General features: G+C 48.9%; 1 long non-coding RNA gene across 4 annotated transcripts; it reads right to left on the minus strand.

Annotated features, from left to right (window-relative positions):
* Positions 1–534: 534 nt before the first annotated feature.
* On the minus strand, positions 535–21,507 carry LOC124105938 (uncharacterized). Of its 4 annotated transcripts, XR_009228527.1 has the most exons (8): positions 21,350–21,507; positions 20,596–20,667; positions 20,230–20,413; positions 12,402–12,592; positions 11,732–11,782; positions 10,016–10,670; positions 4,524–9,802; positions 535–2,955 (listed from the first exon to the last, which is right to left on the minus strand). It is a non-coding gene; the product is annotated as an uncharacterized LOC124105938 (long non-coding RNA). The 4 variants fall into 4 exon arrangements; XR_006855933.2 differs by lacking the exon at positions 20,230–20,413 and having other exon boundaries at positions 10,016–10,617; XR_006855932.2 differs by lacking the exon at positions 20,230–20,413.
* Between the last annotated feature and the right edge of the window lie 393 nt (positions 21,508–21,900).

Below are 21,900 nucleotides of genomic sequence, written 5' to 3' on the forward strand. Positions count from 1 at the left end.
CTGAGTTGTGTAGATGGCAGAGAAGCCAGTTTACCCCTGCCAGCTGCCACCTGTCACCAGAGTCTGGGTGACACCTTGTCCTCTCCCACTCTGTCACCCCACTCTGACCTCTCAGCCCCCTGTCCTACCCTTTCTGCTCACAGAGGTAAGGATGAATTGCCCAAGACCAGCTAAGAGGCTTTGGGTGGCTGGCCACAGGCCAGGACTGATCTAATCTGTCTGTTTGGCTCCTCATGACAGGCCCCGAGGTGCAAGGGAGCAGGCTGGGGCGGGCTTCTCGACCTCTGCTCACAATGGGCTACAGAAGAGGCTTCCAGAGCCGCCAGGTATCTACTCCTCCAAGGCCCCTCCTTAGGCCTGCCTCTGTCCCCATCCAACCCCTAACCTGTCTGCACAGGACTCTGCATGTGAAGAGCATGGCTGGGCTTTGGAGTCAGGCACCCTTACTAGCTGTGGACCTTGGATGAGTTACTTAATCTCTCTGAGCCTCAGTAGTATCATATACACCAGAGAACAAGCTCTTAAAGGCATAAGAAGAATGTCAATAGGAATTTTATTATTTACACATATATCCCAATAGATTGTTACGCGCACACACACACACCCCTTTGGAGCCCACTCCAAAGGCTGTGATCGTTGCTACTTTTGACAAACATAAGGTCATTTAGGCTGGGGTGCTGCTCACTGGTAGAGCACTTGCCTAGCATGTGTTAGGCCCTGGGGCCCACCCCTGTCACTGCAAAGAAAACACTTTTTAGGGCTGGGGTTGTGGTTCAGCAGTAGAGCGCTCGCCTAGCGTGCGCGAGGCCCTGGGTTTGATCCTCAACACCATGTAAAAATAAATAAACAAAATAAAGGTGTTGTGTCTAACCAAAAAATAAATATTAAAAAAAGAAGAAGAAGAAAACACTTTTTAGACCTCAGACTGTAGTATTCAGCTTGGCCTTGGGGAGCCTCCAAGTTCCAGCTTCATCTCCACTGCTCTAGGGCACCAGTGACTGCTCACTCTCCTCGGACCCATGGACAGGGCCTGCCCTTTCTCACTTGTAGGTATGGACTCCCAGGCTAATTGAGGCTGATTGTCTCTACTCCCACCCCACCCGAACCCTGCTCATCTTCTGGGCCTCCGGCAACATTGGCCACCATTACAAAGCTCTTCTAATGTTCTCGTGTATTTTGCTCATGCCACCAGTTTTACTGAACACCTACTGAATGTCAGGCATTTGGGCTTTGGGTATCTTTTCCCTTCTCTGACTTCATGCCATCTCCCAGCTAGTATTAGGCCTCAGTGGTCATATACTGCCTGGCAAGAAGCCCTCTCAGACGCTGTGACCCAGCCACAGAAGTCAAGGTGCTCCTTTTGCCTGTATTAGGATAAGTAACAAGCATCCCAGCTGTTGTAACAAACATCCCCAGCTTTTCAGTGGCTAAACACAATGCAGGGTAACTTCTTTTCTTTCTTCCTCCCTCCTCCTCCTTCTCCTCCTCCTCTTTCTTCTTTCTTGTAGTGCTGGGGACCAAACCCAGGGCCTTGAGCTGCTAGGCAGGGCTCCACATCTGAGCTATTTCCTCAGCCCTCTTGTTCTTTGTCCCCCCTCCTTTTCCCCCCAGCATTGAAGACTGAGATAAGGGCCCCACAGATGTTCTCTACCCCTGGCCTACGTCCCCGGCTCCCAGGATACTTTCTTGCTCAAGTCACACAGTGCAATATGGGTCAGGTGGCTCTCCTCCAGGTGGGACCAGGACGTTCAGACCTTTTCAGCTTGTAGTGACTCCGTCTTGCACACAAAGCCACTGTGGTTGCCATGGCAGTGGAAAGGAGAGGGTGAAACCATGTGGTTTGAGCTCCAGATCTGGAAGGGGCACATCACGGCTATCCTCGCTCCGTCAGCCAAAACCCAGGCAGAGAGCCCCAACAGATCCTCAGGCAACTGGGAACGGGGGACTCCCTGGGAGCTTCCTGAGATGAGGAGCCTGCACCCACCTTCTTGTAGGGCTCATCAGGCATTCAGTGAATGGAGGGATCCATGGGAAGAGGGGAACAGGCTTGAAGGGATGAAGGAGGAGGTCAAAGACTTTTAAAAGACATTAGATGGAGAGACGCGGTCCAAACCTGAGACCATCGGGTACCATCCAATGTACCTGAGTGGGGAGGTGGCACCCTCCTCCCAGCCCCAGTGGACTGGGCAGCTCTGGACACACCTAGGCAATGGGGGAAGGATGGATGAGCCGGGTTCACCTGCCGGGGCCCTCGGGAGATCCCCATCCCAGGGCAGCGATGATTCCTCTCTGCTGTGATTTGGATCTTTATGTGTTGGGTTTGTTGGGGTTCATTAGTTTTGTGGCTGGGGTGTGTCCAGACTTCCTTTTAAGCCTTAGTCCTTTATGAATTTTTTTCAATTAGTTATATATAACAGCAGAATGCATTTTGACTATTAAACACCAATGGAGGCAACTTTTCATTTCTCTGGTTAGACACAGTGCACAGTCACCCCATTCCTGCAATCATACATGTACATAGATTAATACAATCCACCTCATTCCACCATCCTTCCCACTCCCATATCCCTCCCCTCCCACACTCCCCTCTGCCCAATCCAAAGTCCCTCCCATCTTCCCTTGCCCCGCCCCCCATTATGGGTTAGCTGTGTGTTTGGTGGTTGTCAGTCCTGTAGTAAAGACCAAGGAGAGGACTGTGCATATGACAGAAGTAAGGGGTGGCAATGCACCACAGTATGGGAGCCCTCTTACAGGACGAAACAGTCCATTTGTCCTGTTGCTTAGTTTATTTTCCTCCTTGCATTGATCAGCCAGCCCTCAAGTGGCTGAAGCAGGGCTGCTGTTTCCTCAAGCTTTGGTGTGTGCAGGCTAGCCAGCTTCCAGGGTGACCAGAGCAGGGCTAGTGTCCTTCTGATCCTCAAGCTTCTCTGCTGTTTCCTTCTTCCTGATGGTCAGCTGAAGGGGAGCAAAAGAATGGACATGAGATTCTATTACAGACAGCCTAAAAACAAACCAAAAAGACAAAATATTACATAATACACTATGTATATGTGTGCGAGTATATATATATATATATATATGTGTGTGTGTGTGTGTGTGTGTGTGTGTGTACACACACACACATACATTTGGTGATACTGTAAAGAGGAGCAAAAAAGTTGTGGACACTGCTCCCTGTGTGTGCGGCAGAGGTGGGGGATATCCTGGAAGGTTTGAACTACATAGATTTATCTCAATGTAACTTTAAACAAATTTGAAAACAGCTTTTAATTCCATGAGCCTGACCCAACATTTCATGCTTTGGTTTATGACCTTCCATATATTATTATTTCCTCTAAAAACATGATGTAAATTTCAACTCCCTACCTCACAGGTCAGTTGTCATCCAAAGGTGCACTTCTAGGTGTGTCACCTTTAGTCTGAGAATATATTTCTGCATGGAAATATTGCTGAATGCCTACCTGGCTCCCAAGGTGAGGTAGTGCAGAACAACTTGATTTGCCCATGGCTTATTGTCGGGAGCTGCCTTGGATGCAGACGCCTTTAAGCCCTGATGCACCGGGTTCTGAACAATTATTGCATTCAGTCTGGCAGGGCAGTGCCAGGTTGCAGTAATGTGGGCGTCACCCCAGCTCAGATAACAAGGCATGGCTCCAGGTGTAGGCATCACCCACTGGGGTTGAGTTACACTCATCTGTTCCCTTGTATTCCGACCCCTTTGCCCTTTTGGGGATAAAATGTTCTATGGAAACTCCCCTTGTGTGTCTCCTATGTAACAATAAAGAATTCCAGTGGTTCTATGTCTTTCCATGGGCCCTTACGTTCACAGAGCCACCCCCGGATTATTGAAAAGGTAATTCTGTGTGGTTGTGTGCCTTCTTTGTCATTTTCTTAAGTTATTGGAATAGTCAGATTTATGAACCACGCATTAGGTCTCCAGCTATGACAGATGGTGATAGCTTATCATCCTCACCATCTTTGTTTTACCAGATGCAAAACCAAGGTTGTACCTAGTTCTGGACCCTGGACAAGGTCACCCAGTTAAAAGGGATGTGAATTCAGCTCTACCAACTCTGATGCCTTTGCCTCTCCCCACACTACCCTTTGCAAGACAAAACTAGGTAACATATTTTTCCTTTCTTGATAATCTCATGGAAGAAGCCAATGTCAGACTAAGTTTGGTAGTTCTAGGAGGGTATTTTCCCAAGAGGGGGCTTTTCCCCAAGTCCAGGTGGGTGGAGTCTGTCCAGTCTGGCTCATACTACTGCCCAGAGCCCAAGAGCCCAGATGGCTTTCTCTGGAATCCAGAGTCCTCTTCAGAGAGGAGTGTGAGGGTGAGTTAGGAAGCTGCTTCCCGGCTGGACTCCCAGAGCAGCCAGAGATCCCTCTCCAGCTTGCCCCGCAGGGTCAAGGTCCAGAGGAGGCCAGTAGCTCCACCTCTGCCCCCTCACCAGCAGGCTGGACCCACCTAGCCCCGCCCACTGCCTGCTGTGAGGACTGCAACCTTTGTTTAAAGTACTCACTTGTTTTCCTTGGATGAGTTCCCTGAGTCAGCACAACTCCTACTCAAGGGCCCAGAAGGACTGGTGGGTGGTCCTGGGGGAGGAAAGGCAGGAAGCAACCGGTGGGCACTGATGAGGCGACTGCGATGGAGACTACCCAACTTCCCAGCTTCTGTGGTCTTGGGCAGCACAGCAGCATCTTTGGGATGGAATCACTGAAGAGGCCTCATGGAGTGGTAGCATCTGGTGGCAGCAGCAGCAACATGTAGCTGCTTCAGGCGTCGGGCATCAGGCGAGGGAGGTCCGGAGTTGAGAGTTGGCGTGGGGGTGGCAACAGCTGAGGTGTTGGCATCCAGCTGCAGTTTGGGAGATCCCTTGCTGCATACTCACAGTGGCGGTGGCAGCAGAAGAGTCCAGAAGCTGCCGTGGTGACAACAGAGGGATGTTGCCATGATCATTTCTGTCTTGCAGTGCCACAGGAGTCTGGCTGCTGCTGGGAGCCATTAGCCAAGTAGGTATGACAATTTCCTTGCCAGCGTACCCCATGTTGCAGTGACATTGAATGTACGTGACCTTGCTCAAGGACCAAGGCAGATTAGGGTGTTCCCGGTTTTAAGATAATCGTGTTTAGGGCGTTCCCAGTTTAGGTTCCAGGTTTAAGGTTTAAGATTATTCCTGCTGGGAATAGGGCGTATCCTGCTGCCTGAGTTCCCCTTGAGTTCTCACGGGATTTAGACAGTATATTTTGGAGATAGAAGCCCAGTGGAGGTGGATTTGGGCAGAGAACGTGGATTTGGGCAGAGAACGTGGATTTCCCCAGAACGTGATTGTAGACGGCTGGTGTGAGTTCGGGAATAAAGAGTTGCTGTTTGAATCTACAAGCTGTGTGGTGGCTCGTGATTGTGTGCCCAGCCAGACTGCGGCATTTGTGCCCAGCCAGACTGCGGCAGGCTGCAGTGGGTGAAGTGGGCATCCAGTGCTGAGTATCGCTGTCTTGCGTCCATGATGGAGTCTGGTGGTGGCAGCAGCAACATGCAGCTTCATCCGGGAGCCGGCATGGGGCACTGGAGTCAGGCATCATGGCGGGGGGTGAAGGGCATTGACGTTGGGCCCTTGGTGGGCAGCATCATAGTCCAGCTGGGGTTTGGGAGTTTGGTTGCTGCACGGTGGCGGCAGCACCAGTAGAGTCTGGAAACGGGGCTGAGGACACAGAGGCGTCCAGTGGTGAGCATCTTCATCCTGCTGGGGTAACAGGAATCCTGCTGCAGTGGCATCTGGCGACCATGTGGGGAGTCCGGTGGCTACAGTGAAGAGCTCCAGGCTGGCGGCGGCAGCGAGGGCGCAGGGCAGTGAGCCTCAGAGTGGAAGGGCGACGAGAGGCTGGAGTGGCCTCTGCAGTGGCCGTTCCAGGCCCTGGGTCTTGGTCCTGGCTGAGCGGCCTGTTCGGGAAGCAGCACGAGGGGGGTGGCAATACCCAGGCAGCTGCTGAGGACCTTAGGCTGCCCACACCTGCCTCGCCTGGCACTGGCCATGAGCCCGCCGGGTGGCTGCTCGCCCCATCCCCGATGTGGCCTCTGCAGGGGAACTAGGCCATCTGCCAGGTGGGGCAGCCTTGGGAGAGGACCCCCACCTTCCTAAGAGACATCCCACCTGGGCTGTGGGGGGAGAGAGCAGAGGAACTAGGACCTCTTCATCCTCAAAGTGCATTTCTGATGGGAAGCATTTCCTCTCAGAACTGGAACAGGACAAGGATGCCCTCTCTCACCTTCTACTCTACATAGTCCCTGATACTCTAGCCAGAGTTTAAACTATACTGCTGTTTAAACTCCACTACAGCTTACACTACACGACAGAGCTGTAGATGAAAGAAATTAAAGGGATAGGAATAGGGGAAGAAGAACTCAAACTATCCCTATTTGCTGACGACATGATTCTACACATAGAGGATCCAAAAAAAACTCCACCAGAAAACTTCTAATATTAACAAATTCAGCAATGTCACAGGATATGAAATCAATATTCATAAATCAAATGCATTTCTATCTATTAGTGATGAACCCTCTGAAAGAGAAATTAGGAAAACTATCCCATTCACAATAGCCTCAAAAATGAAATATTTGGGTATAAATTTAACAAAAGAGATGAAAGACCTATACAATGAAAACTAAAGAAAGAAATTGAAAAGACTTTCAAAGATGGCGGACCAGAGGGAAGCAGCATCTGTGTTGCTCTGTGATCCAGATCTCTCCTAGTAGGAATTCTGCATCTCTTGAGAGTGTTAGAGGCCCCTGTACAGCTTCTCTCTACAGAAATGACCAGCGCTGTGACCTCGCGCAGGACTCAGGGCCTCAGTGTCCGAGCAGGACCCAAAGCCAAAGTTGCAGTTCACTTAAGACTTGGCCAGCGCCTTAGCAGAACCACCTACCAACACATCTGCAGACCGCCGAGACTCGCTCCACTCCCACGCAGGTCACTCAGCTGCTACCTCCCCACAGCACAAGGCCATCGGTTCCCCTGACATCACCAGACACCCCGGCTCTGGAAGCACACCGACTACATCTTGGAAAGCATTCCTTGCCATTTTGAGGTGGGCATGGCTATCGGATCCCTCCCCTTTTGAGCAGGTACCTGATTCCAATTCCTCCCTCATGGAATTAATATTGTCAAAATGGCCACACTATCATAAACCTTATACAGATTTAATGTGATTCCAATTAAAATCCCAATAACATTCCTCATAGAAATAGAAAAAGTAATCATGAAATTCATTTGGAAAAATAGACACAGAGAAATCCTTATTGACAAAGCAATCCTTAGCAAGAAGAGTGAAGTAGGACACATCACAATATCAAACCTTAAACTATACTACAGATCTGTAGTAACAAAAACGGCATGCTATTGGCACCAAAATACACATGTAGACCAATGGTCCAAAATAGAAGATACAGAGAAAAACCCACATAAATGTAGTTATCTCATTCTTGCCAAAGGTGCCGAAAACATACATTAGCTAAACGATAGCCTCTTCAACAATGGTGCTGGGGAAACTGTAAATCCATATGTAGCAGACTGAAATTAAACCACGATCTCTCACCTTGCACAAACACTCAAAGTAGATCAAGGACCTAGGAATTAGACCAGAGACCCTGTACTTAAGAAATAAAATCAAGAATTAATAATGGGATGGATTCAAACTTAAAAGCTTCTTCTCAGCAAAGGAAACAATAATATGAAAAGAGAGCTCACAGAGTGGGAGAACATCTTTACTACACACACATTAGATAAAACACTAATTTCCAGGATATATAAAAAACTCAAAAACTTCAACACCCAAAGAATAAATAACCCAATCAATAAATGGGCTAAGGAAATGGACAGACACTTCACAGAAGAAAATACACAGTCGATCAACAAATATATGAAAATATGTTCAACTTCACCAGAAATTAGAGAAATGCAAATCAAAACTACTCTAAGACCATCTTACTCCAGCCAGAATGGCAGTTAACAAGAATACAAGCAACAATAAGTGTTGGTGAGGATGTGGGGGGAAAGGTATACTCATACATTGCTAGTGGCATTGCAAATTGGTGCAACCACTCTGGAAAGCAGAATGGAGCTTCCTCAAAAAACGTGGAATGGAACCTCCATTTGACCCAGAAATTCCACTCCTCAATCTATACCCAAAAGACTTAAAATCAGCATACTAGAGTGATGCAGCCACATCAATGTTTATAGCAGCTCAAGTCACAGTAGGTAAACTGTGGAACCAACCTAGAAGTCCTTCAAGAGCTAAATCGATAAAGAAAATGAGGTATATGTGCACAATGGAATCTTAGCTTTAAAAGAGAATAAAATTATGACACTTGCAGGTAAGTGGATGGAGTTGGAGAATATTATGTAAGTGAAAAAAGCTAATCCTCAAAAACAACAGGCTGAATGTTCTCCCTGATAAGTGGATGCTGATCCATAATGAGGGGGGCAAGGGAAGAATGGAGGAACTTGGGGCAAAGGGGAAGGATAGGAGGGACGGGCATGGGGTAGGAAAGAGGGTGGAATGAGAGGGATATCATTACCCTAGGTACATGCAGGACTGCACATATGGTGCAACTCTACATCGTGTTCTACCAGAGAAATGAAAAGCTGTGCTCCATTTCTGTACAATGAACCAAAGTGAATTCTGCTCTTATGTACAACTAATTAGAGCTAATTAATTTTTTTAAAGTACATTTCTTTGTCTAAGGGTGGCAGAAGACCAAGACCAAGGACGGCACGTCTTGGGGTTCCCTCTGCCATCTATGCCCTCCACTCTTGTCCCGCCCCAGGGATGCGCTTTGAGGGGGAGGATTTGTAGCCCCACCCCCCACTGCCTCTGCTCTCAGTGGCCACAGCCCAGGAGAGATGTCGCTGGGGAGGGTGGGTGTCCTCTTTAAAGGCTGCCCCGGCTGGCAGCGGGCCTACTTCCCCCGCAGAGGCCGCAACCCAGGGAGGGGCAGGGCGAACCCGGGGTGGGGCGAGCTGCCACCCGGGGGGCTCAGTGCCGGTGCCAGGCGCCGCCTGCGTGCTCAGCATAAGGTCCTCAGGGGCTGTGTGGGTACCGCCGCCTGCCGTGTCCTGCTTCCTGAGCAGGCAGGCCCTGCCAGGAGCAAGACAAGTGGCCTGGGGCAGCCACAGCACAGGGCACCCCATCCTCTGGTCGCCCTCTGACTCTGAGGCCCGCTGCCCTACGCTGTCGCTGTCGCCACAGCCAGCGCTCCACACTGTGGCCACTGGAGTCCCGACCTGGCCACCAGAAATGCTGCCAACACCTCCACTGCACTGGAAGCAGACTCCCGCCACCGCCAATGGATGAGGATGCTCCTATTTGGACGCCTATTTCCATGCAGCCACCGATTCAACTGGACTCCCCAAAGGGCCTTAGGGCGCCTAGGCTCCCTGATGAACGACCTGCCCGCAGAGGGATGCCGCTGGTTGCTGGGAACCTCCAATGTGGAACCCTAATGTGGAACGTTGAGGGTGGCTGCTGTTCACTTCCACACTGCAACTGGACTCCTCCACAGGTGGCGCCTACACCTCCAGGCTTGGGGAGGGTGTGGGCACCCCATTTTATCTGTGCCACCTGTTCATCCTGCCAGGGGATTAATTCACTAATTGGCTTTAGGCTCTCATAACAGGATCATTTCCCCTCTAAACCTTCTTGCATTGTCTCACCCATGAGCTTTTGGGGGACACCGAGAAACTCAACCATATCGCGTCTTCATCAGATAGCTTAGCAAGATCTTCTTCATGACTTGCTGTAGCTTCTACATCAGCAATTTCTTTTTTTTTTTTTTTTTTTTTTTTTTTTTTTTTTCTGGGTCGGGATCCCCACAATATACTTAATAGCCAAATGACCTTGAACAAGTGGCTACTCTCACTTTTGTTAATCTGGAAAGTTGGGGCTGGTCATAGAGGAGGATGCCCACCCAACAGTGATAACAGGATTCAGAGTAGAATGTACACTTTGGCTTAACCTTCTACATCAGCAATTTCTGCTTCACCCTGCACTTGTCTTATATGGAGATGGGCCGCTTGCTTCGAACATCATGAACCAAATTCTGCCACCTTCAGACTTCTTCTGGAGCTTTCTCCCTTCTCTTGGCATCAGAAAAATCTAATGTTTGGGCCTTATCTGGATGCGGTTTTGGCTTAAGGGAACGTGGCTTGTTTCACCTGTTCTCCAGACTATGAAAACTTTATCCCTATCAGCTGTTTTGCTTTCTTATCATTCACCTATGCCCTGGAGCAGCACTTTAATTTTCTTTATGAACATTTCCCTTGCATTCTCATTGGGACTAATTATTCAAGAGGCACAGCTTTTTTTTTTTCTTTTCTTTCTTTCTTTCTTTCTTCTTTTAATAGTTTTAGATCAACAGCATGCCTTTCTTTGTTTAGTTGTTTTTTTTTTTTTTTTTTTTTTGTAGTGCTAAGGATTGAACTCAGTGCCTCATACATTCTAGGCAAGCACTCTGCCACTGAGCTACAGCCCAGCCCAAGGCACAGCTTTCTATTTGGAATGCAAAACTTGGAACTCTTCCTTTTATTCCAACTGTTCAGTCCATTACAGAGTAATTAACTGGTCTAACTTCAATATTGTTAGACCAGTTAATTACTCTGGTGAGTCATGATCTGTGGAGCAATAAGAAGACACATATTAAGTTTGCTGTCTTATATGAACAGGGTTTGTAGTGTCACATGACATCTAACCCAGTTAACGTCACAGAACACAGTAGGGGATAAAATGCCCTGAAATCCTCACCACCCTTTAGGCAGTCATCTCGGCTCCATGCACAGGGGCCCCACAGGACCCCTGTGCTCTAAGGGGGCTCTCCATCTTCAGCTACTCAGTGCTGGGGGTGGCACAGCCTGGTGAATGGATTGAGCACTATTGTGTCAACATAAATGTTTGTTACTAAAATACTTACAATGCCATCCCAGACATTTAAAAAAAACCACCATCACAAAAAATAAAATAGACAGTTTTAGTGGGAGGAGGCGGATAGCTGTGGTGGGGCATCTGGCACAATGCGCAGGTGCTCACACGTGGGAGGTGCCCTCAAGGACTTTAGAACTAGGGCAGCGAGAAAACATTCTAGGAGAAGTGGAGGCTTCTGGTCTAATCGTTTCTTGACCCCCTGCCTCTGGCATTTGTGTGTGTGTGAATTTTATGTAGCTGCCAGGGAAGATGGCTGACTTTGAAAGAATGGGATGGCAGCTTGGGTCACCACCTGTACCAACTGGAAGATAATGATGTAAAGGGCCTCTCCTTCAGCTGGAACCTCCCAAGGCCCCCTGCATGGGGAGCTTCCCAGAGAGTGTCCAAGCAGGTCACATGCAGCAGAGCAAAGGGGGCAAAACTGTGAGGCACATGTGTGGGTAGGATTCTCCCCTCACTTTCTGTCCAGTCTCTATACAAAAAAACATGGGCAATCCAGCTGGGATTGGCTGTGCTGGAGAGGGATCCTCACAGGGCCTGGCTCTGAGGCTCCAGCCACGCCTCTCTTCCTTGGGTACCCAGAATCCCACCACAGCTTGCTTTGTTCCTTCTACAGAGTAAGCCCCAGACCTCTGTCCTCTGCTGGGAAACAACAGGGTAGACCCTGAGGTCTGCCCAGCCATCCTCTACAACAGCCCCCCAAGTGACCACTCTGGAGACAGCAGCCCTCCCTCTTGGCCCAAAGATCACTCACTTCTTGTCTTGAAGGTACTCCTCCTCAACATATGGCTGGAGGCGTCCATACCTAGAGAATACCAGGAGGCTGTGACCTCTAATATCCTGTGTCCCTCATCTGTCGAGATGCCTGGTGGACTTGACTAACTTACTGACAATAACGGGAGCTCAGGAGGGCTGGGAGAGTTTGTCTGCACTGATTCCTAAATGATAGGCCAAGTGCCTGCCAAAGGTAGGTGCTTCATATATATTTGAGCCATGAATGAACCCACCCACCTGCTGCCTGGCTACCTCAGGGCCAGGACCCTCTCAGTTGACCCCAGGGGTCCCTGTTCTGTCTACAGGCAGGTTGGAACCCTCCCAGATGCAACCCACAGACTCCTTCCCAAATGTGGAAACTGCTTTTCCTGAGGCCTCAGAAGAGTGAGGTCTGAGGCAGAGAACTTCCTCTCAGGGAGGGGACAGGCCCCCAGGGAAAGGCCAGAGCCATCGCCAGCCTGTGTCCCAGGACCACTCTGAGGCAAACACTCCTAGGGCTCATCCTACTTGGATTTCTAAACACCCAGGCAGAGTTCTCCTCTGAAAAACCCTACTTTCCTCAGAGCTGACGGAGGTTCAGAGTGATGCCCGGCATTCCCAACACCAGGCCAGGAGATGGCCATGGGCCAGGGCTTGGAGGTCATACACACCTTTTACCCAGCAGCTCCAGAGCCTTCTGGGTACTGGCCAAATCTTGGTACAAATACAAAACCCCATGGACATAGGGGGTGTTCCCCTGCTGCAGGGCAGGCACCAGGCCGTCCTCGAGCTCCCAGAGAAGTACTGTGAGGGTTTCCACAAGACAGGACACATCCACTGATGAGCCTTGGTCATCTTCTCCCTAGGATGGGCAATCAAAGAGGGACATTTCAACAGGAAAACGGTAGCCATTTGCAAAAGGAATCACTGCCATACGTCAGGGGAAATCAAAATATTTTCCCTCCATATTCTCAGGAGACATCACACACACACACACACACACACACACACACACACACACAAACCTGGTGAGATCTGGCACTTTTGAAAGGGGAATCTGAATGTGGGTTAAACTATGGACACCTGTGGTGCCCTGTCCTGTCTCACTTCTGGTCTCCTTGGGAAAAATTGCCAGAGTCGTTGGGACACAGCGCTGACCCAGCACCTCCACACTCAGGAAAAGCCCTGAGGCTTAAGCACCCACAGATCTGTAGACAACAAGAACTCATGGCTCTGGGCTTGCTGTCTCAACACCAGTGAGCAGACCGGGACTGTTTGTGGACTGTGAGTGCCTAGCTACCAGGGTTCCAAGTTCTGTGAGTTCCATGGCCAAGGAAGTGAGGTCACTGTCTCAGGAAGTCCTTTGCTGAGTCCCTTTCTTACACAAGATGGTTCCAATGGCCCACTGGGCTGCAGTCTTCCCATGACATAGGCACAGGTGGACCCAGTTACACCAACACACCCTGGATCAGGCCCTCAGACAGGCCCGGGTGGAGCCAGCTCCCTTGGTTTGGGGAGACAGAGCTTGGTTGAGACCCTTCCCCTTCTTGTGGGTATGTGTGTGGCCCTGAGGAAGTCATTGTGCCTTGCAGGGCCTCCATAGCTTCTCAACATGTTCCCAGGGGTCATTCTAGCATCTGCTTTAGAGGTTGTCATCAGGGACATGTGCCCACACATACATGGACTCCCTGAGAAACCCTAATCCAGGAGTCATGCGTCTCTAATGCACAAATATACAGATAACATGACATAGGAAGTTAAGGGACAAAGGATGACATCCAACTTTACCATGACCTGAGTCCCACAGTGACAGAGGGAAAGTCAGCTCCTCTCTTGGCCATGGTCCCCACTCTGCACCACTGGAGGGTTATTTTCAGAGATAGCCTCCCCTTTGCCATAGAATTCTAATTCCTGTGCGAAATCAAATTGCCCCAATGTCTCTGCCGATCGTATGATGGGGTACACTACAGGGGATTTCAAACACCACAGCATCCTGTGCCCAAAGCCTGTAGCTCCCTCCTCTCTCAGTGGATCCACATCAGCATCTGGTTTCTAAGAAACAGAAATCAACAAGCCTCATGGGGTATCACTTCCAAGTTTGAGTCACGGGAAGTCTAACTTAGTCTGGCTCCACAGGCCCACAGCAGAGGGCACTGCTGAAATTCCAGAGGTTTGTGGGGAAAGTTGGTGGGGCAGCAGGCAGAGACCTGAGGACCCCATGAAATGGCAAGGAGCTGGCATTTCTGTGCCTCTGTTTCTACACGCCTCCCATAGGTGAAAATGCTAGGGCTAAAAAATTCACTGATGCACAAAACATATAAGAAGCAAGGATGGTGTGGAATGGCCAAGAATTTCTTCCATAGCATGGCCACGACCACGGAAACGGACTTCTCTATCTCCATGTCTTTAGGGAAAGGCAAAGCCACTTGCTTTTGTTTTGTGTGCAGTTTAAAGCAACAGTTTCCTCCTATTCTTCCAACTAAACTTTGGAGGCAAGATCCCAGTAGTATGAACAAAGAAGCATCTCAGAGGCAATAGTACTCAATAGCTGAGGCTACTGGAGCAGAGAGAAAGACAGACAATTCAGCTTTGAGGTCTGGAAAGGGAATAGGAGACCAGTCCCTGCAGGGGACACTCACAAACCGAATGCATGTTCACTGAGCGCCCTGTGCTCACTGTTGAATGGAACATGAGGAGCTGATGTCTTTCCATCTCCTAAGGAACTTCCAGATTTAGCTAGCCATCCCAGGAGACTCAGGACCATCATCCTTGTGCACACAGAGCTAAGTGGCTGCTCATTACCTTCCCACCAAAGGTGAGAGGCAGGTGATGCTAAGTTCTTTGAACTGATACTGAATTGAAAAATATTTTAATTGTATATGCTCTCCTGAAAATACCAGTAAATTCATCAGCTTCAAATTACTATAAGAAAGAACTAAAGGGGAGAAGATATGTTAAGCAAAGTAAAGATATGACAAGAATTCAACTTCCAAATGACCTAAATGCACTTGCAGCTTCTGTGCTATTTCCTGTTGCTTATAATACGTAGCAGGTTTCATATGTGCTGATGGTGCCTTACAGGCTCCTGGCCTAACAGGAGAGGCTTTCCTCACACTAGAGCAGCTTCACCAAGCATCTGGATTTACACAGCTGCAAATTTTGAAAAGTAACACTAAATGATATCTCTCAAGATAAAGATGTCTGCTCAAAAACAAATATTAAAACTAGATAAAATTCTACTAGAATACAAAAATGTAGAAACTACGATGACATAACAAAATATTTATTAAACTCTAAGCATGTTATTTATTGACCCCCCAAACAAATATTCCTATAGCATTTCTAAAAGACATCATCCTTATTCTTCCTTGAATTGCTTCTATCCATCAGAAAGATGTCATGTTCTTAAGGCTGGTTGATTTATTCCCTTCAAATGTGAATAAAAACCCAAATCTCAAAATTCCACAAAACCATTTATAAGAAGGGAAAATGTCCTTCATCCAATTCACAATGCAGCTGAAAAAAATCCCAATAAAACCAGAAACAGCCTATGAGAAGGTTTCATAAGAATTGCAATTAGCTATACAATGATATACAGAAACCAGTTTTTTAAACACTTGAAAGTGCTCCTCAGCCACATCAGAAGCAACTAAGATATTTATTTAACACCTATTAACTCAATTTCCACAAGGAAAAAAAAATCTTCCTCATGCTAAACACGATAGATGAAGGAAATGCAGTATCAAAGAACAGCTCTCTTTGGTCATCAGCTCTGCGCTTCCCAGTTCACACTGAGGTTGACTTTCATCCTGCCCACATGGACCAGGACACTTAATTAACACACAGTCAGGGAGCCTGCCCTAGAAGGCTACTACTCCCCAGAGACTAGTACATGTGATCCTTTGGCTTTCCTGACACTAACAGGTTATGAACATCCTTTCTTCTTAAAGAATAGGCTGATGGGGCTGGGGTTTGGGTCAGTGGTAGAGTGCTTGCCTAGCATGTTGAGGCACTGGGCTCAATTTTCAGCACCACATATAAATAAATAAAATAAAGGTCCATTGACAACTAAAAAACAATATCAAAAAAAAAAAAAAAAAGAATAGGCTGGTGAACACAGCACATCAGCTGTTTCATGTGAGTACTGATATCTATTAGTTGTTGATAGCTGTCCCATTCCCAGGGTTACCTGCTATTAAAAGGCAAGCTCACTGGGGAAGCACTGAGGACTCCTATCATAGCCTCCTGCTGAAAACCTCTATTGAACTCCTGCTTCAATCCTAAGCCTGCTGCTTCCCCAAACACAAGTCTATTGCATGATTTTACAAAGAGGGGGAACTGATGGAAATCACTGAGGGGCTGGAACACCTGAAGAAGGTGAGCCTGGCAAGTGACTAGGTCCTCTTCCAGTCTGACCTCTTTGGAACAATTTGGAAGAAAATGATTTCTAGACAAGTCACTTGATAACAAATTTATAGTTTCATATTTGAAAGCACCAACGAAAGCTTTAGTTACCAGTCAAGATATGCAGTTCATGGGTGTGTCATTATGAGAAGTAACCAAGAAAAGGGTTGTGGCTGAGCTCGGACCATAGAGAACCCTCAGTGATCCACAGTGGCATTGGGCAGGGGGAGAGGTAGGGTCAATATGGGTAAATTCAATGCTCAGGACAATATTAAGAAGACTGTTAGATTAATTCAAACTATAATCCCCAGCCCTTTACAATAACAAACCATCCATTTAAGATCCACTCTCCCTCCTCCTGGCCATTTCCTAACAAAAGTACTAAGAGGCTCAGATCTGGCCAAAATGAAAGGCCCAGCAGGGCTTGGAGGCACACACCCGTAGTCCAAGCATTGGGGAAGATGGGACAGGAAAATATGGAGTTCAAAACTAGCCTCAGCAAACTAGAGAGGTCTGAAGCAACTTAGCTAGACTCTGTCTCTAAATAAACATATTTAAAAAAAAAAAGTCTGAGGATGTGTCTTAGTGGTTAAGAACCCCAGGTTCAATATCTGGTATAAAAATAAATAAATGAATGACTCATCAAATTTTCAGTCCTCCGGATGGTTCTGTATTTTCAGCAGTGCCCATCAGGAACCATGGCGATGAGGTTACCTTCTAGAAAGCCAATCACATTATATATTCCCACATCCAATACTGCTCAAAAACCTGTTCCCCTGGTTTGGATTCATCTCAATGAAATGCCTGACTGTGCCAGCAATGCTCCTGTGCAACGACTGTGAAGCACTTGACAACTACTACACTCAAGGCAGGCAAGGCTGGCATCCTGCACCTTTGGGTTCAAAGGCTGGAGAGTCCAGGTTCTGGCAGGGACTGCCCTGGCTTATTCTCCTTTGTGGGACTTTCCAGGACTTGGGCACCATGGGTCCAGCTTAGGACCTGCTAAGACACCCTAGCTATGGGTGCTTCTAATTTTACTGCCATCTCCAAAGTCATCCGAAGCAGAAACCCCTACGATCAATGCAGGGGACCAACACCATTTCCAGAAAGGCCACCTACACTTGAAAGTCCATGCTGTGGAATCACTGGCTTCTACGACTACAGACCTCCCTCCAGATGTGATACTGGCCTTTGGAGCACTGAGCATCTGCTCCAAAAGAAGAGAAACTCCAAGCCCAGACAGCAAGCCTGGAGCATGAAAACCTGCAGCACCTCTAACCAGAATACCTCCAGTGACCAAGGGACAAAAGACAAGCAGCAAACATGAGCAGGGAGTCACCAATGCCCCTCCATTTAATGCTTGACACAAAGGCCACCCAAGCAGAAATCAAGGGGCCAGCACCACCCCAGAAAGACCAACTTGCATGACTATGCCCTTGGCAGTGTCCTCAGTGGAACCTGAGAGCAGAGAACCTGGGAGCAGCCTGTGGGTAATGAGCATCTCCTTTCTAAGAGGAGGGACCCTCGAGCACCAGACAGACCTATGAGGCAAGCTTGGGCCTGACTCTCTGTGGCCCCCACCACCAGAGTATTTCCATGGTGACCAAGTTACACAGGACAAACAGCAACCATGATCTTGGAGCCACCTAGGCCCCTCCTTTCAGTGCCATCCCCAAAGGGCCCACCCAAGCAGAAATGCCCAAGTTTGCCTCGGGGCACCAGCACCACCATGAGCAAGGCTGCATCTAGGTGCACATCTGTGCTGGCCTCTCAACCTGGCAGCTCAGCTGGACCAGCCACCAGACCATCCTCTTCCAGGTCAGGACCCACTCCTGTGGGGTCCAAGAGAAAACTCTTTTGCTAAGATGACATCCACCTTCTCCCACATGGGACCTGGTGGCAGACTGCTTAGATGCATAGCACAGGTCTCACCCTGACCTCTGTGATCCTGGGGCAAAGTGGAGGCTCAGAGACATGATGTCCCCTTCCCTCTCACTTCCTGGCAGCTTTGCCCTCAGAGTTGGGTAGCAGGAGCCTTTCATTTTACTTGGCTCTCTGGTCAGGCTCCTCACTACTACAGAGGCCCTGTCCTGGCTCTCTGGTTTCCTTGTTGTTTGAGCATCTGGGAGTTCTCTGTCCTTAGGCCATTTGCTTGGATGGGGAAATTTGAAATTGGCTTGTGGTCCAGATAATGAGAAGGGATATGAGGTGCACAGAGGAACCACAATGTTTGGAAGGTCTCCTTCATAATATGTAAGTATAGGAAATATTAAGCCCAGACTACTCACTAGAAAGAATGTTCACAGAGTGCTCTGCTTGTAGCTATAAATCTGTGACCAAGAAAAAATTATTTTCCCACTCTAACAGAGCATGGCCTCTGTATGGGCCAGAATCAAGAGAAAAATGGCCTTTAAGGAGGTCACTGAATTATTAGTCTTATGCAAATAGAATTGTTTTGTCAAAGACCAGGAAAATGGGATGAAATACGTAATTTTTTTATTCTACATAAATAAGCCTGTTCTAGACTCCTGGTGGGAAGACCTCCAGAAGCCTCTGCCACCTGGTGGGGGAGAGTGGAGAGCCACAGGGTGGGGTGGGTGAGCTGAGCCAGTGAGGTGCATGGGCTGCAGTCCTCCAGGGACCCTCAGTTGACCTTCACAAGAGAATCACAGAGGACAGGGTGGCTGAATCAGGAAGGCTGGAGGGATTTTCAGGTAACTTTAAAATAAATCTCACTGTGGGGAAGTGGGGCAAAGAGGAGGTGAGTCAGATGCCCCTTGGCTACCACTGGACAAAGGGGAGTGAGCCGAGGAAGGGTGTGCCACCCTGCCTGCCTCAAGGTCACCTGGGGTTATGGAGCTTGGGGCAGAGGCCTTCACAGGCCCACATTCCCAGCTACCTAGACCACTGGACCTTGAACCCAGATTCCTGAAGGTGACAGGAGCCAGGGGCTCACCTCCTGCCAGGTACCATCCTGCATGTTCCAGCTGCTACCAGCAACTCAGGTTTCAAGCTCCAACCAGGTCATCACCCCCTTATAGAAGCTTCCTAGACTTTTTATACCCCAAGTGGGGACCATGTGGTGCCCCATCCATGTTCTACTAACACCTCTTCTTGTTACTTGTCACAAGAACCCAAACTGTCATTCAGTCGCTCAGTGTTTCTCCAGTGTCCCCTGCATGCCAAGTGACATAGAAAGACTTCAATTAATCCATGTGAATGAATAGACCGTGACAACCTGAGGCCAGTTCTCTACAGCAAAAATCCTTGGTCCTCTGAGAACAAATAACCAAAAACCAGGCCTGACAGGGTAGTAGAGAGTGCAGGGAGGGCTTCCTCAAGGGGGTGATGGCCCAAGATCTGAAACAGAAGTAGAAATTACTTCTCTGGGCCTCAGTTTCTCCAGCTCTAAAGCAGGGAGATCCTGTGTGTCACCCACCACTGCCCCTACAGAGCCGACCTGGAGTTCAAGTTAAGACAGATGTGGGGACAAGGTGCAGGGAAAAGAACTACATGGAAATGGCCAGCAGCTTTGAGCTTTTTGTCTTGTTATGGGCGAGGCAGGGAGGAGGTGAGAGCTGGGAGGGGTGGAATAGGGCCAGTGGAGGTGGTGAGAAGGGAGGGTTTGGGGAAGTTCAAGGCACAGACTCAAAGACAGTTGGAGGATGGAGCAGGGAGGGGTGGTGTCTCCCTGCCAGACCTGGCTCTTTCCATGGTGTGGCCCAACCTTCTTTTCCTTCTGAATCCTGTCCCCCTCCATCCCTGCACCCCCAGCTGCCCACAGGTCATTCCTCTGCCTGACCCACACACTCCCGCTGCCTGGCCTTGCTCATGCAGTCCCCTCACTCGATCCCCTCCCTCTCCTATTGGTCTCCCCCTCTGGACGAATTCCCCAGCCACACCCATCTCTTCATTCTTCTCTGAGCCCCCCACCCCAACTTGATGGGTCCCCCCCTTCCAAGCTCCCAGCATCAGGCCTCCCCTGCAGGGTTCTGCACATGAGGCTCTGGAGCCAGATTTCCAGAATTCCAGTCCCAGCTCTTCCAGGCAGGACCTTGACTAACTCATAATTCATGTCCTTTCCCAGAGCCTCACCTTTACCACCAGGGAAATGGGTGATATGATTCCCTCTGTAAATATATGCAGCCTGGTTCATGGAGGTATTGATGCTCCGAGGTGGAATTCAGGGTTCCTGTAAGGGGGCGCCTTTTGGCACTTAAAGGAGTGGCCCTCGTGGCTCCAAGAACAGAGTTGGTTTTTGTCCCCTGTAAAGTGACCACTATAGGGATGGTCTAGTTAGTGGCGCTGAATATGTCGAAGCCCCATTTACCCTGTAAATGCTGTCTCATGCTTCTCTTTCCTTCACTTGGGGAGGAGATGAACAGAACCCCAAAGACAGATATGAGATCCGGGAGCTAGTTTGGGCTCCCAGGTTCCTGGATTGCATGGGGACAAACTTACAAGTCAAGGTGGCCTTTCTGAAGGTGGTGATGGTTCCTCCCAGGAGAGCTTCAGGGGTTCTGCACGGTCAGGCTTTGGGGGACAGCATTAATTGCACAAACATCAGTGGTTGCTTGCCCTGGTTTGTATTTTGCCTTCTCTCCCTTGGTCCTCATGGTGGTGCTCTGCCTAGGGGCAGGCCCTGGAGCTGTTCTGTCCCAAGCTTGCCCCATGGTGTTCTCTGGTTTTGGGAGTCCCTCTACTTTTTCAGCAGATGCCCATTTCTGCCATGGGAGATGGAAGAACTGGGGAAAAATCTGTCCTCCAAGTTGCAATTGAGGCAACTGACACTGGCAGCATTAAGGGGGATGAACCTTGGTTGTCCCATGCTGACTTGGGCTGCCTGTTCTTGGGACAAACACTGTTCACAGTCCCTGGCCTCTGAGTAGCAGCTGCAGAGGCTGATGGACTAGTTGCTCCAGTGGACTTGCAGCCTGGCTGCCAGCAGAATGTGTGTGGGTGCTGGCACGGGCCCCCACGGTGGGATTTCTACGTCTGTCAGCACCAAGGGCTGAGTGGGTTGGGCTGCCCAGGCTGGGGGGCCTGCTATCAATGGTGGGAATGGAGCTACCCCTGGACCTGGAGATCCCAGGTGTCCAAACTACTGACAGCTGGCAGAGGTGGGGGCTCTGGGCTTCTTCCTGTCAGAAACCCCAGGTGGGATGGTGGCTCCAGGGATGAGGGGCTGCTTCCCTCAGGGAGCCTGTTTAGGTACCTTTCAAGATGGCAGACTGAGGAATCAGACCAGAGACTCTGCGTCTAATAGAAGATAAAGTTGGTCCTCATCTTCATCTCGTGGGGGCAGGCCCCAAATTCCTTAATAAGACTCCTATAGCACAAGAGTTAAAACCAAGAATCAACAAATGGGATGAATTCAAACTGAAAAAGTTTTTTCTCAGCAAGAGAAATAATATGCGAGGTGAATAGGGAGCCTACATCCTGGGAACCAATTTTTACCCCTCAAACATCAGATAGAGCTCTAATCTCTAGAGTATACAAAGAACTCAAAAAGTTAAACAACAAAAAAGCAGATAACCCAATCAACAAATGGGCCAAGGACTTGGACAGAAACTTCTCAGAAGAGGACATACAATCAATTAACAAATACATGAAAAAATGCTCACCATCTCTAGCAGTCAGAGAAATGCAAATCAAAACCACCCTAAGATACCATCTCACTCCAGTCAGAAAGGCAGCCATTATGAAGTCAAACAACAATAAGTGCTGGCGAGGATGCAGGGGTGGGGGGGGGGTGGGAAGGTACAC

The sequence above is a fragment of the Marmota monax genome, unplaced genomic scaffold (genome assembly GCF_021218885.2).
Source record: "Marmota monax isolate L192 unplaced genomic scaffold, Marmota_monax_Labrador192_F-V1.1 WCK01_AAM20220418_F8-fsc00475, whole genome shotgun sequence".
NCBI lineage: Eukaryota > Metazoa > Chordata > Mammalia > Rodentia > Sciuridae > Marmota > Marmota monax.